Genomic DNA, 16,123 nt, shown 5'->3' on the forward strand with positions numbered 1-16,123 from the left:
CCAGCCTACACCACAGCCACAGCAACGTGGGATCTGAGCCGGGTCTGTGGCCTACACCACAGCTCACGGCAATGCGGGATCCTTAACCCACTGTGCCAGGCCTGGGGTGGAACCTTTGTCCTCATGGTTTCTAGTCAGATTCGTTTCCACTGAGCCATGATGGGACCCCCCCCTTTTTTTTTTTTTGTCTTTTTAATCACATCTCCATTTTTTTAGGGAAAGCTTAGCATTCAACAGAAAAACACTCTGAGTGGTCATCCTGACTGCTTCTGACAGCTTAGAAATATGCTATGAAATTTTAATGTGTCATTATTAGCTTTTTCCTATACTTTTATTCTTGACATGAGTTCATTTATGATAAATCTTTGTTTCCAGGAACCTACATATTTCTAAGCTCTAAGAATGATCATTCCTAACAGACCTCTTTACCACAGCTATTCCTATGTCAGTGCTTAAACCACACATCATTTTCCTAGGAACATGACTCAAAAGGGTTCGTTTCAAGAATAAGGAACACTGTCTAGCTGATAAAAAGGGTTTTATCCTCCTGAATCATGTCTTCCATCTCCAAGGAAAGTTTTTTAATGAAAAATATTCCAGAAGAAAAATAAATCTTAAGGATTATAATTTTTCTCTTCAAGGTGTTCTGTGCTGCCTCAATATGAAAACAAATCAACATTACAAGAGCCTTTATTTTATCTCTAGTTATAAGAAGAGCAGCAGTAACAGTGGATACCACTTACTGGACAGCAGCCATTGAGCCCTAGGAGTTGAGCATATTAATCTATGTGCTCCTTCCAACAAATCCACAGGATTGTTGATCCTTTGTACCAGAAGAAGAAACTGAGGCTTGGAGAAGTTAAGCTTCCTGCCCTAAGTAGTAGTTAAGAAGTGCGGGCCTCCCTCATTGCACAGCTTATGCATTATTCCTTATACTACATGAATTTTTTTTAAAAGTGCTGTTTGTTCCATTTATAATTTTTTTTTACAGTTGTTTCAAAAACAAATATTTTAGGAGTTCCCATCATGGCTCAGTGGAAATGAATATGACCAGCATCCATGAGGACGCAGGTTCGATCCTTGGCCTTGCTCAGTGGGTTGGTGATCTGGCATTGCTGTGAACTGTGGGGCAGGTTGCAGATGCAGCTCGGATCTCACATTGCCGGCAGCTACAGCTCTGATTCAATCCCTAGCCTGGGAACCTCCATATGCCTTGGGTGAGGCCCTAAAAAGACAAAACAAAACAAACCTTTCAAGTTCTCATTAGAAATGACTTATTGGGATGGACTAGGAGTTTGGGGTTAATAGATGCAAACTATTGCATTTGGAGTAGGTATGCAATGAGATCCTGCTGTATAGCACAGGGAACATGCATCTAGTCACTTGTGATGGAACATAATGGACGATAATGTGAGAAAAAGAATATGCATATATTCTGGGTCACTTTGCTGTATAGTAGAAATTGACAGAACAGTGTAAATCAACTATAATGGAAAAAATAAAAATCATAAAAAAATTTTAAAAGACTTTGGAATCAATTTAGAATGTAATTAGAATAAGCCATACACAATTATCCATGATTTGAAGAAATGGTGAAAAGGTTTGGAGTAAAAATTTAGGTATGATCATTTTTTTTGGAGTTGGAAGGACGTTTTGAAATCTCATCAAAACATTCAGTATGGGGATTCCCTCTGCCACTACCCTCAGAAGAACTACTTGAGCTTATTTAGTGATAGGACATGCAGAACTTTTCAGGCAGAACTTTCCATTTTTGGCCAATTTTAATGATTAGTAATAATACTTGACATTTATCAACTCTCTGCAGTTGACATGTTACCTCTTTTACTCATTGTGTTTCATTTACCAGAGCTTGTTTTTCTGAGTCCATGTCTCTTCTCCCATTTACTTCAACTGGTAGGAGCAATGGAAACTTTTTTTGTTGTTGTTACAGAATATAAATGAGGATAGTATTGGGATAAATGATTTCTAATTTAATATTCATGATGTGGTATCTCTTTGCTATGGTGGTTTTGGTGAACCTATTCCTTGTAGATTTGACAGCAATGAGTATGTGCTTTCCCCTTCTATGAACCTCTTCTAAAGCCATAAGACCAAGAGCTTTGCTAATGTAGCTCTGTGTCCCTGTGCCCCCTTTCTTTCCCCCATGCATGAAAAGGGCGAAATAGAAGGCAAAAATATTTCTGATCAACAGCAATTAGCTTGCCACCTTAGGGGCAATAGGTCTGAGGCTAGAGAATTGCAAATTAAATCCTTGGGAGCTAAGACTCTTGCCTTGGTTTTAGAAATTGAAACTTTGAGTTTTGGTTTACTCGTTAATGTCAACTTGGGTAAAACCAAAGAACTTTCTATTTCATACTCTTAGACCTTGGAAAGATCTCATGCATTTTTAACTTAGGACTTCTGTATAGATAAGCTGTATGCTTGTGTTATCTCATTTCCTCATTCTTGTGTGCAAAAGGGAGTGTGCATTTGGGTATTGTTCAGAAAAATGCACATGCAAGATGCATATGGATGAATCATGCAATTTCACTAGGCCGCATTCGAATTCCTTCATGACTTGAGTCTATGGTGTGTGATGTGTGTCCTTCAGTATAGGAAGAGTCAACCACACTATTGGTGCAGCTTTTGAATCAGGCATACATCCCTACAATTATTGTTTAACCGGTAAATTTTACCATCTGATATGTGGATAAGTATGCTTCACGATCAGAATTTAAAGGCATGTTCATCGCTAATTTTACCCGATCTTTCACTTCATCAAAGAAGACTAAAATAGTCTTAATAGAGCTATATGCAACAATGATGATTTCTTCTAAGGTTGCAAGTTGATATTTTCCTCACTATTTTTTTCATTTAGAAATATCAGTTATTTAATGCCAATGAATATATGAATATTAAAGGAAAAGGAAGTTGTGGTGAGGGGGTTAGTTAGAAGTTAATGTCGGGGCGATGAGAAGAATTCCATATTCTGTCTGAACCATTTTGAGGTAGGAGACGTTCTTTGAAGACATGGCTAATTGTCATTCTTGAATAGTTCCAAAGGTAAGAAAAGTGATGAGGCATTTTTTTTGCTCAAATATAATGGTATGGAGAAAATAGACTTCTAGGAAGCAGAATTCTGCCTTCATCCCCACCCCACCCATAAAACACCCATACATTTGAGTTTCCTGTATGGGTTAATCAATTAGAGTTGTTATAAAATGGATGAATGAAACCATCTTAAATATGTCCTCCATAAAAGGGTTCAGATAGACCCAAAACCAATTGTTACTGATGTTAGAGGCTTTCTTAGTGTTGAACACTGTGGATACCACAAGGAACAAGACTGGCATAGTCCTTCCTTTTCCAGAGCTTGTACTGAGAGCAGCATTTAGAAGAGATAAAAGATAGAAAAGGTAGAAAAGGAAGGAGTATTAGGAAAGCTACTCAGAAGAAGGATGAGGTCAGAGGGAAAGAGATCAGATGCTTCAGAACTGTGGCTGGCAGGTGACAGCTTGGTCCAGGGTGTATTGGGTACAGAGTAATGAGCAATGTGCCATTCCAGCTCACAAGGAGCTTCCAATCCAGGTGGGTGACATGCACTTGAAAGGAAAAAGTTCCTTTCAAGATTGGTTCCACCCTGGATTCATCCTTGGGGCCAGCTTGTATTCCTTTGTGGTGGTCTCACTGCATGCAGACTGTGAGTTCTTTTGATTCACTCTAAGGATGGAGCCCTCAAGCTTGGGATGTAGGCACGGTGCACTGCATTAATCCCAGCATTTTCTGGGATGATGATAAACCACAGTCTTTGAGTAAATACTTAACCAAAGTGTAGCAGCTGTGTAAGAGTCTCAATAGTCACATTATTATTCTGCAGAGATAATAAATGCATGTATAATAAATATGACACTTATTCAATTCACATATTTGTATCAGAGATGAACCTGTTTTTAAAAATTATGACCAAAATGTAAATTGATCTCTCCTAAACATTTCCTACCTTTTTACTTATATACTAACTTAATTAAACATATCCAATTTTAATTTCCAATGCTCTAGAATGTGTGACAAATGTCTATTGCTGTACAGAAGCAGTAAATTTCCCTTTATTATTGTTGTTATTTATTGTGAAGACATGCTTCATTAAACAGTCCCTGTCTCATTACTGAAACAACTTAATATGGTTTTGCACAACTAATGGTTTTCATCAGCGTTCATCATTGAATTGTTTTGTACCTAAGAAGTAGTCTAAATATTGTCTATGCTAGGATGGGGAATATTATTACCAAACAAGTAGTAAGTTTTAGGAGAAAACTAATTTAAATCAATCAATAAAACCGTCTCCGTTGAGAGTTACGTGACACTTATAACAATGTACTGCCTATCCTTTTATTTAGGGGAGTAAATAGCTACTGTTTTTTTCTGCTCCTGGCAGAGCTGAAATAACAAAGCCTTGAGTTTTGGCTTGCAGTGGTTAGAATGGGCATTTCTGAGTAGGAAAGAGAACTGAGTTTAGATGCAGGAACAGTATATTCTGGTTGAGCTGTGTCATCTCTCTAGCCCTAAGTTGCCTCCTCAGTAAAATGAGAGCTGTTTGTTTTCTCTAATTTTGCGTCAAATTCTGATATTTTATAGTGATCTCATTATCTACTTAGAGCCATCATTTACAAATTAAGAAGGGAAGACACATACGGAATCAGTTCACCAAAGAAGCACTAGAAGGAAATCTAGTATGATGGAAAGAGAACCCCCCTGGGAGTTGGAAGACTTGGGTTCTGTCAACACACAGCTTGGACAAGATATGTACTCAGTGGTCCCTATAATGATATTCAGTTCTGAGATTCTCTGAGTTCAGCAATGAAGCAAGACAGAATGAAGGCCTAAAACTATTTCTGATACTGTAAGGAAGCAAACTTTGAACTTAGGGAGACCAAGGGAGACTTGGATGTTTGTTTGTTTGTTTGTTTTTAGTACAAGATAGGTGTTAAACATTTATAGCTTTTTATATTAACTTGGAGAGAACTTGTTGAAGTTTGAAGAAGTGGAAGATCATGACTTTTCGCCCATTAAGTCCTCCTCAATTGGAATTAATTGAGAAATGGGCAGAGCCAGAGAGATCAGGATCAAATGACTGTGAAGGCTGAATTTGGGTGTGGAGTTTCGATGTTCCCCGAGTAGTGCAAAGTTTGATGGTTTCTGACCATTTTCTCGTAAGGGTAAGCTTTGGGATGATTCACTAGAATTATGCAGAGAAAGTGTACTTAGAATTGTGGCCTCATTTCTGCTGAGTTCTAGTAGTTGACACAGAGGCAGATTGTGCTTAAAGGGAGAACTTGGAGCCCTAACTCACATGTAGGTACCCCATGAAGTCTAATGTATGGCCAGTGGCAATGGGGGGGGGGGTGGTGGTGGTGGAAGGAGCCAGTACAAATAACTTGGGCTGGTGGTCGGGAAGGGGTGTGGGTCCAAATCCAAAGACCTGAAAGGCGTTTAGACTAGTCTAGCCTTTTTGGAGGTCTTCCAAATATTTTTCACGAGGGCCTGAACTATCCTCTCTTGCCATGATGAAAGCTATTTAGACAGAAAAGAGTGAGAGTAGGAGGGCTGAGCATGCTTATGTAGTTCTTTGCTCTAATATTGCCAGTCATCTGTGTGTTTCCTCCTTGTTTGGGAAACACATAGGTGCGTGTGAGGAAACTGGAGGAAGTGTTATCCTAGAAGCCATTTCTTAAAAACACAAGACTTGGGAACTGGCAATTTTTCCTAACAGGCATTCTTATCTTTCTACTTGTGGTGGCAAATATTTATTAGAAAAATAACATTTCTTATTAACATCACAGCTGAATCTGGGAGTTCCCATCGTGGCTCAGTGGAAACGAATCTGACTAGCATCTGTGAGGATGCAGGTTCGATCCCTGGCCTCGCTCAGTGGGTTAAGGATCTGGCATTGCCATGATCTGTGGTGTAGTTCACAGATGCAGCTCAGATCCTGCATTGCTGTGGCTGTGGCATAGCCTGGCACAGCTACAGCTCGCATTCGATCCCTAGCCTGGGAACCTCCATGTGCCACAGGTGTGGCCCTAAAAAGGAAAAAAAAAATTATAGCTGAATCTATACAAAACTGGTGTTAGAAATAATTACATGTTAATTAGCCTATTTTTTTTTTTTCCTCTAAGCTTGGTCTAGATCCAGGGCATACACATGAATTTTTTTGTTTTTTCTTTTTAGGGCCCCACCTGTAGCACATGGAGCTTCTCAGGCTAGGGGTCCAATTGGAGCTATAGCTGCTGATCTACACCAGAGCCACAGCAACATGGAATCTGAGTGGCATCTGCAACCTACACCTCAGCTCATGGCAATTCTGAATCCTTAACCCACTGTGCGAGGCCAGGGATTGAACTCATATCTTCATGTATGCTAGTCGGGTTCCTTAACTGCTGAGCCACACTGGGAACTCCTTACATATGCATTCTTGTGTAAGATTTCCGTAGGAGTATTCAGTTCTTTTTCTCAAGGATCCTCAGGGAAAATGAGTTACAACAAAGTTGACTCATGGTGGTCAAGGGGTTGGTTACTTAGTGGTCTTGAGATTGTACTGAGATGTGCTTCTCTGCAGGAGCCAACCCAATACATTGCTAGTAACTTTTGCCTTGATTTCTTTATCAAAGGGTCCAACTATAATATCTGGTTTTATGTTAGACTGTGCGAGATCAGCTCACTTTGGGGGTAGCAGAAATTCTGGGAGCTTTGGTGGTGGTGTTGAAAATATAGATGTCTTGATGTAGAGCTGACTTAAATATGGTGTAGCTTAGAAAAAAGAGCAGCTTTCGTCCTATCAAATGTCACTTTACCTACCTTGGTGGATATGCCTCATGGACAGTCTTCTTTCCCCTACTTCTATCAGAAACAATGAGTCTAGTTTTATGTCAGGGCTGTGAAAGAATACTCAGTAAAAGAATATCTAGACATCTAAAGACTAAAAATGAATAAAACTGAGTAAAATTTAAAATAAAACTAGGATTTGTGATAGAGCAGACTGCCAATTCAAGTACTAAACCTGGGACAATTGCTTTTTGAGAGCACTGTAAAAATACACAAGAGGCTTTGTATCATATCAACTGAATGCAAGAAGAGCCACGAAGCCAGGCTCTGTTCCAGGGACAACGGACGGGTGGAGGGGAGCAAAGAAGATGACAAAGCCTTGGGTTTTTGCCATTTGGAGGCTGCCTTGCATGGCTTAGAATCTTGGCTCATCATGTGATCCTAGGAAATTGTTTAAACACTCTGTGCCTCAGTTTCATCACCTCTAAAGTGAGGTTAGAAATGGTATGTAGTGTTCCCAAGAATGTCCACATTGGATGTGGTATGCTAAAGTTGCTTCAGCTAAAGGAAGAAGGCTTGGAAGGAAGAAGTTACTATGTCCACAGATTTGGGGTTGGGGGGTGTCACTGGATACCAAGCAGGGCCATGGGGGAAGTGCCAGGTCTTGGTCAGGAGGCAGAAAATGAGAGGGAGGGGAAAGTCTGGGCTAGAATTTTATTGAGATTTCCTTGGGAAAGGTAAGGCAGAGTAGAGTGAACAGTTTAGGACTGGCAAGTTTGAATGATCTCTGTAGGTTTCAGGCTGGCAAGTTGGAATGATCCCCGTAGTTTCTTGTTGCCTGGTACCTGGTCCTGGGGTGATTTAGTGCAGGGGAAATGTTGGGTTGGTGTGTGAGAGTTAGATATAAAGAGGTGGTTGGGGCAGTGGACTTGGGATTGGCTGCTTTGTATATTAGAGATGAGCTCCTGACTGAGCCTTTTATTATCTTTGAGAATTAGCTAGTTCTGGGAGGGGAATTTCTCTCTGAGTCTGGGAGGCACCCATATGCCAGAGCATCAAAAATACAGAAAATAATGAGTTCTCTGGTGGTGCAGTGAGTTAAGGATCTGGCATTGTCACTGCCGTGACACGGGTTCGATTCCTGGCCTGGAAACTTCCGCAGGCCATGGGTGTGTCCAAAAAACAGAAAATAAAATATAGTTATTATAATTAGCTCTATGATTAGTGGATGTGAAGCAGACACACGCAATCTAAGAGAACATAGACTACCTACTTTATTGGGAGGTGATGATTTAAGATACATATGGTCCAACAGCCCAAGCTGGTTTCATGTCCCCAACCTAACTGCATGGGAGGCTGAGGCGTGGAGGGGAGCGAGGCTGTATCTGCCAGAGCAGTTCTCTCCCAGAGCAATAAGACCTTGCAGAGTAGGTAGGAGAGCTTTCAAACAATTGGAGAGTTTTAAAAATGGTCTGTTGTGAGTGGCAGGTTGGGATTGTACAGAATAACTAAGATGAAACAACTTACATATTCGTACATGATTTTTAGGCAGCTCATTAATTTTATAAAATGTAGGTCAAACTTATAACATCAAATTGAATAACAATTATTTATAGAATTTGAACTAGTTTGGCATTTTGTTGCTACCCAGGAAGAAGAAAAATAATATGTTCAAGGAAATTAATAAGAGATGGTTTCTTCTACATTAAGCGAGAGAACAACAGTTGCTTTGGTTGACTCATGTCTGGGACAGCCACACTGTCTACACTGAGAGTGACATGGACTTGAGGATGCCATGGTTGTGGCACTGTGAAGGACAGGTTTTGTCTATGAGCCTGAGTTAAATTGTGAGAGCATCAGACGCGGATCTCTAAGATCTGATTATGGATCTGTCTCTGCCATTTTGTAGCTATGGGACTCGTTGTCATTCCCATATGTAAATGGGAACAATAATCCAACAGGATGGTCATGAGGTTTCAGTGAGATAATGTTTTTTTGAATATTTTCAGTGAGAGCTCATTTTCAGTATCCATAGCTTCTGCATTAGAAGCTGTATCACAGACATCCCCTGATTTCTAATAGAGTTCGCCTGGTAGGTAGATAATTTACTCATGATGCTACTGGGTGCTCAATTCTTAGATTCTTCATTGTGTATGTAAATGGATGAGAGTTCAGGCTTTCTAGAATGCTTTTGCATTCTATCTGACTTTACTCCTCTAAGCCTTAGTTTGTTCATCATTAAAATGAGGATAATAATAGCCTCAACTTCATGGGTTTTCATGATAATTAAATGAAATTACACAGGTAGAACACTCTACTTACTACCTGACACATAATAATCACTCAATAAATGGCTGTTATTATTAATCTCGTTTCATGTACACAGAAAGGAGTTTGATCTACACTTCTGGGATTCAGATACAAATGAAGCTATGTCTTATTAGCAGAATCAGTGAGAAAAAATAGAGGTTAACAAATGTTATTAAATAATTGGTCAAAAGAGCTGTTGCAAAGGTCAAATGAATCTCTTGTATTTTTCAGCAAGGCTCTACTAAAACTCAGTGTATTTCTTTGAGAAAATATAACACTCTAATAAGAACCTATTGACTCTCTAACATATGAAAAATAAAATTTAGTTGTTGCTTTTTATTTAAAAAAAAAAACCTTTGCTGCAGTACTCTCACTTGAGTAGTACCTGCAGTGAGGGCTATAGAAATTCTGTTGGTTCATCTTCAAAGAAAGCATCTGGGGGAGGCGATTTTTAACGTTCATGTGTGCCACAGAAATTGTGAGATAATGCCTGGTAATTAGCATAAGCTTGAAGCCAAATAACTAGAAAAACATGTTCTAGGACATTGCAGATCAAATCATATTTCTATAAAAAGAAACTGCTGGATGTTCAGCTGACAGATCATCAACCATAAAAGGATAGTTTTAATGGATTTCAATCATTATCTAAACACAAAATCACAGAGCCAAGTTTATGTGCATTGTTAATCATATGTTGTGAACCTGGTAAAAGAAAATGTAACAGAAGCATCAGATGTGAGGTTTTTCCTTTTCTGATTTTTAAATTGCAATATCTGATTTTTGAGAATCCCTAAAAAAGAACAGTTTCTTGGAGCAGTTGCTTTTAGGGATGTGCATACTCTTGTTGGAGAAACAAAAGGGTGGGTTAGAGGAAGAGCTCTGAAAACAATGGGAGTGCTTTATAAAGCTACCCAGTTCCTTACTTTTGCTAATAATTAAATTCTGGAAGAAAGCCTGTCCCAATGCAGAGGATACATATGTATACAAATATATAAGGGTGTGAGTATCTGAGAATTGAAATTTTTTTTTTTTCTTTTTAGGGCTGCACCCAGGGAAGTTCCCAGGTCAGGGGTCGAATCAGAGCTGCAGCTGCTGGCCTACACCACAGCAACAGCAATGTAGGGTCTGAGCCACATCTGCAACCTCTACCACAGACCATGGCAACGCTGGATCCTTAACCCATAGAGGGAGGCCAGGGATTGAAACGTGTTCTCATAGATCCTAATTGTGTTCATTAACCCACGAGCCATGAAGGGAACTCCTATCTGCACATTTTAAACCAGCAGACACTTTTAAGATTTTAAATCATACTAGTCAACCAATTATTTCCTAAGCTATTTTAAATCAACTGATCTTTGAAAATATTAAAGAAATTATATATCTTATAGACTTATGAAAGGTTTAAGAAAATAAGGCTATTCATTATGGTAGATGATTACATAATAAAATCAGTAGCTTTCTGATATTTTATATCCTTATGAAGAAAACATAAATGGAAAATACTCCATTTGCATTTACAAATAAGTGCACCTAATATCTAGTCTGGTTTCTTGCTAAAACTTGTTAATACTTCTTGTTAAAGTATTCAGGAACTGGATGAATAAAATGATACATTCTACTAAGAGCATAACAAAAAAGATTTGAGAACATGACAAAAGATTTGAATAAATGGAGAGACATACCCTAGAAAAAGTAGGCTTAATTTTTGTAACGAGGTCAATTTGGTTTAAATTTACTCTGAATACATTGTATTATCAATTAAAATCCAGATTTACTGTGGAGAGGTTGATGAGGAACTTGACAAAATGATTCTAAATTCACTTTGAAGAATAAGCATGCAAGTGTAGATGAAAGAATTCTGAAAAACAAAAATACAGAGAGGGAACATTGCCTAAACAGGTATTAACATGTATCATAAAATTGAAATTAAGACAATGTGAGAAATAGATGCTTAAGAAACAAAATAAAATGCCCACCCTCAGACCCAAATATGGATAGGGACTTAGCATTTGAGAAAGTTAGAATTTTGAATCAGTAAGGAAAATATATATTTGTGAATAAAACATTGGTCCAATATGTAACCATTTGGGGAAAAATGTTATTTCTACAATGCTCCTCATATTATTTATACTTGTTTAAAAAACTATAAAAGTAACAGAAGAAAATATGGGCAGATTTTAAAGAAAATATTGGGGTGGAGAATGATTTTCTAAGCATGATATGAAAGCCAGAAACACTTTTTACAAAGCAGGTTGATTAATTGAACTATAAAAATTAAATGTTATGGGTGGTATAAATACTACATATGAGATTGAAAGACCAATGACCAGTAGGAAGAACTATTTTCCACAAACATGATAGATGGACATCTACTATCCTTGATAATACAAAAATCTCTTACAAATTAGTAAGAATGTTCACTCCCATAGGAAAATAGCCAAAATACAAAAATACAGCCTATACAAGAAACACTTAGGTTATGCAATAAAATTAGATTCAAAGAGGAGGATAACTTACGTTAAACTTGAGAGATAAAAGTTGAAAATTGGATCTTACTCGTGAAATAATAAAATGTTTTTATTCCATGGTTTTGGTGTAAGTATTTCAAACTTTACAACATTGTTTATACCACTTGTATAATGAATGATTCTTTTAAACATTTTTCTAAATTAAAAAAATTTTTTAGGCGTTCCCATTGTGGCTCAGCAGTAACAAACTCCATTAGCATCCATGAGGACTCAGGATGGATCCCTGGCCTCGCTCATTGGTTAAGGATCTGGCATTGCCATGAGCCATGGTGTAGTTTGCAGATATGGTTTACATCTGGCATTGTTGTGGCTGTGGTGCAGGCTGGCAACTGCAGCTTTGATTCGACCCATAGCCTGAGAACTTCCATATGCCACAGGTGTGGCCCTTAAAAAAAAAAAAAAAAAAAGACAAAACAAAATTTTTTTTTAGATATGAGTGTGATTCTAATCTTCACCAAAATTCTTTTAAAAATAGCTTTTCTTCTTCCATAGTTCAATTGAGTATCACTATACCAAGTTAAATCACACGACCATTCCCAAACTAATCACTAGGATTAAAGAGATGGACTAGGCTGATTGATCAGGTCTGAATTACCTGCCTACCCAGAAATTAGACCTTCTGAAATGCAGGGACTGAAAGTGGGGAGAGGTAGTTCCAAGAAATATCAAGGAGAATGGGATAGATCCTGGGCAAAAAATTAAGCTTACTTAGAGGTGATGTTAGATTCATTTGTAGTTGTAAGAAATAATGTTGAGAGATTCCTTTACCCAACTTGCCCCAGTTGGAAATCTTGGCAAAACTCTAGCATAATGCCACAACCCGGATACTACCTTTAATGCAGTCAAATACCAGAAGGTTTCTGTTACCGCAAGGCTTCCTCCTGTTGCCTTTTTATAGCCACACCCACTTCCCCTTTGCCCTTTCCCATCCTAACCATGGCGACCACTAATCTGTTCTCCATTTCTATAATTTTGTTGTTGCAAGAATGTTGTATAAATGAAATCATATAGCTTGTAATTTTGGGGGATTGGCTTTTTTTTTTTTTCACTCAACATAATTCTCTGGAGATTTCATTTAGGTTGTTGAATATGTCAATATTGTTCTTTATGTTTGGGGGTAATATTTAATGCTATGGATATGTTTAAGTTTGTTTACCCATTTACCTGTTGAAAGATGGCTCAATTGTTGCCAGTTTTATCTGTTAGATATAAAGCTGTTAGGACCATTAGTATACAGGTTTGTGTGTACTACAACTTGGGATTTCATTTCTCTGGTGTAAATTCCCAGGAGTAAAATAGAGGTGCTTTTAAATGAGAGCGATTTCATCCTAAAGAACATCCCCACACTTTTTTAGAAAGAGTTTTTCGAGGGTGTTCTCTTGCCCTCAGCTGAAGTGCTGATTATGAGAACAGAGTTAAGCAAGCAAAGAGAACGTGTTTAGTGTAGTTTTAGAAATAGAATGGATGAACAAACAAGGAAAAAGACAATGGGGAATCATTGTGTTTCATGATTCCTTAGGTCAGTTAGCTAAGGCAAGTTCAAGCAGAAGTCCATGAAGCCACAAGACTTATTTGGTTTCAAGATATGACAAATGCCATCTGGACCATCTAGGGCTTTTGACTGTACCCTTTAAAGTGACAGTAATGGGAATGACTTGGAACTTCCTTTTTCTCTTATAAGTATGTACTCCTTCTAAATGCAATAGTTTCAAGAATGATTAAGACAACATCTCTCAGGGATGCTTAAGTAGAGGTAGGACTTAAGCTTGCTTTTTAATTCGAAAAATCTTTTTTTGACCTTTTTTGGTTTCCCTGTAGGGAAGTGTTTTTTTTTTTTTTTTTTTTTTTTTTTTTTTTTTTTTTTTGCTTTCTAGAATTGAGTATCATTGCAGTATGACAATGTTTTTAAGGAGTAATTTATTACAATAAATTAGGAGCCCTACGCACTTGCAGGTGAATTACACCAACATATACTTTGAAAACACATCTTTGAGCCCAATACATTGCTAATGTGACCTGGCTAACCTGTCTGACAAACTGTATGTAACGTGCACTCACTTCCATAAAACATTTTTATTATAGGATCTCACACACTTCAAAAAACAGAGTAGAAAGTTATAACAGTGTCAGAAAACCTGAATGATATCCATAGCAATATTATTATAATTTAATATTCATTGAGTGCCAGCAGCGAAGTAGACTTTCTATAAAACACAGCAGGAGAGCTGGTGGTTCCTGTCCTCGAGAAAACCACCCTGTCTATTCAATTAGTATTGAGGCCTTTTGTTTCTTTTTTTTTAATAGTGGTTTTTATTCTTTCCATCATAGCTGATTTACAGTGTTCTGTCAATTTTCTACTGCACAGCAAGGTGACCAGTCACACATACATATATACATTCTTTCTTCTCACATTATCATGCTCCATGACAAGTGACCAGAGATAGTTCCCAGTGCTATATAGCAGGATCCCATTGCTTATCCATTTCAAAGGCAATAGGTTTTGTTTCTTTGTAAAAGTGAAGCACAAGAAGTTGTCATTGGGAGTGGATAGACTAATTCTGATTAAATAAAAACTCAAAATTTAAATAAACTGTAGTACCATGCCTTATGTATCATAGTCAATGAAAACTTTTTGATTGATTGATCTAGTCATGGGCCATTTATTTAAACTTAAAATTTCATCAACCAGTTTACATCATTCATTTTATGATATTTATTAAATACTCGCCATGTGTAAAGCTAAGTGGAGAAAAGATACTCCTGGTACATAAGAAATGTGTGATGTTTGGGAAAATGATAAATTATCCAGTGGGACTGCACTGCAGACATGAAGCGGAAGTGACCAGATAGGCTGCTTTTGGCTGCAAGTAACAGTGGCTTAAACATAAACAGGGTTTCATTTTTTCTCATACAGCAAGAAGCAAGATGATAGGTGATTACTGGCCTTGATTAACATTGCTCACAATGCTATCAAGAATACAGGCTCCTTCTAGCTTTCCACTCTGTCTTTCTTCATTTATTGGATTTATCCTCTTCTGCTTGAGGCCTCACGGTTTTTTATATCACTGCCATAACATTAAGTATCATATCCATGCAGGAAGAAGAGGGAAAAGGAGGTTCTAGCCACAGGTATCCCTCTTATCAGGAAATATGGTCACTCCTAGTTGCAAAGGAGGTTAGAAACAGCATTATGAATATGTCTTGGAATGTTCATAATTCACCCGTTGGAGATGAGCATGTACAGACTGGAGTTCTGAGAGCAGAAATGGGACAGACTGGCTGCTCCTGGGTAACTTACAATATTCCACAGAGGTGGAAGGAAATTAAGTTGGTGGCAAAATCTTGGCTGGGAGTTCCCATCGTGGTGCAGCAGAAACGAATCTGACAAGGAACCATGAGGTTGCAGGTTCAATCCCTGGCCTCACTCAGTGGGTTAGGGATCTGGCATTGCTGTGAGCTGTGGTATAGGTCATAGACATGGCTCGGATCCTACGTTGCTGTGGCTGTGGTGTAGGCTGGCAGCTACAGCTCCGATTAGACCCCTGGCCTGGGAACCTCCATATGCCATGGGTGCAGCCCTAAAAAGACAAAAAAACCCCAAAAACAAAAAAAAAATATCGGGGACCTTTTAGACAGGTTTAAGAGTTTAGGCTTTATCAGTAAAGATAAAATATTTTAATTTGAGCTCCCAGTTAATAGGTTGGGTAATTGATTTGTCATAAGCCATTGGAATACTTCTAGGGTTTTAGGTCATATTGTGATTATGAAAATTTCTTGGTATTCCTGTTTTATGACCTAGGAAAAATACTTGCCAAATAAGTCTTACTGAGGGAGAATTTTGGAACTGATTTAGTCAAATAACCAGGAAAATGTAAGAAAACATAGACCTATTACTCATCCACCAGAAGCCAGGGTTATGCTGAAGCAGCCTATATGGTTTCAGAATTCCATGAAGAGCTGAGTGAGATGCAAGAGTTCCCTACAACCTGGCAGTTCCAAGTGACTGGCAGGCTGTTTTCTCTCCTACCCATGCACTGACTGTCTTTAAGAGAATTTGAGACTACTCAGTCAACACATACATACTCAGTTCCTCATGTCTAAATGTAACATGAAAATAACAATGGGGTGTTTTTGGAATGCCATCTGTATATACAGAATTTGCCTGACTATGTGTCACCATGTTATGCTTAAAGTGTTCATTTAATTAACTCTCTCTTAAAATGGAGTTAACTTACTATTAAAATACGAATACTCTTTGAACTAATATGGTATGTACTAGGTGGTCTAAAATACCCTGATCTATAATATTTTGGAAAAATGTTATATTCATATTATATAAACATTATACTTATCATATTTTGGAAAAAATGTTATATAATATTTTGGAAAAAGATTCTTTTGAGAAAAATGTTACAAGGAAAATCTCTTTGAGTTTAACTAGCTATTTAACTACCTAGTAAACA

This window comes from Sus scrofa, chromosome 8 (genome assembly GCF_000003025.6).
Source record: "Sus scrofa isolate TJ Tabasco breed Duroc chromosome 8, Sscrofa11.1, whole genome shotgun sequence".
NCBI lineage: Eukaryota > Metazoa > Chordata > Mammalia > Artiodactyla > Suidae > Sus > Sus scrofa.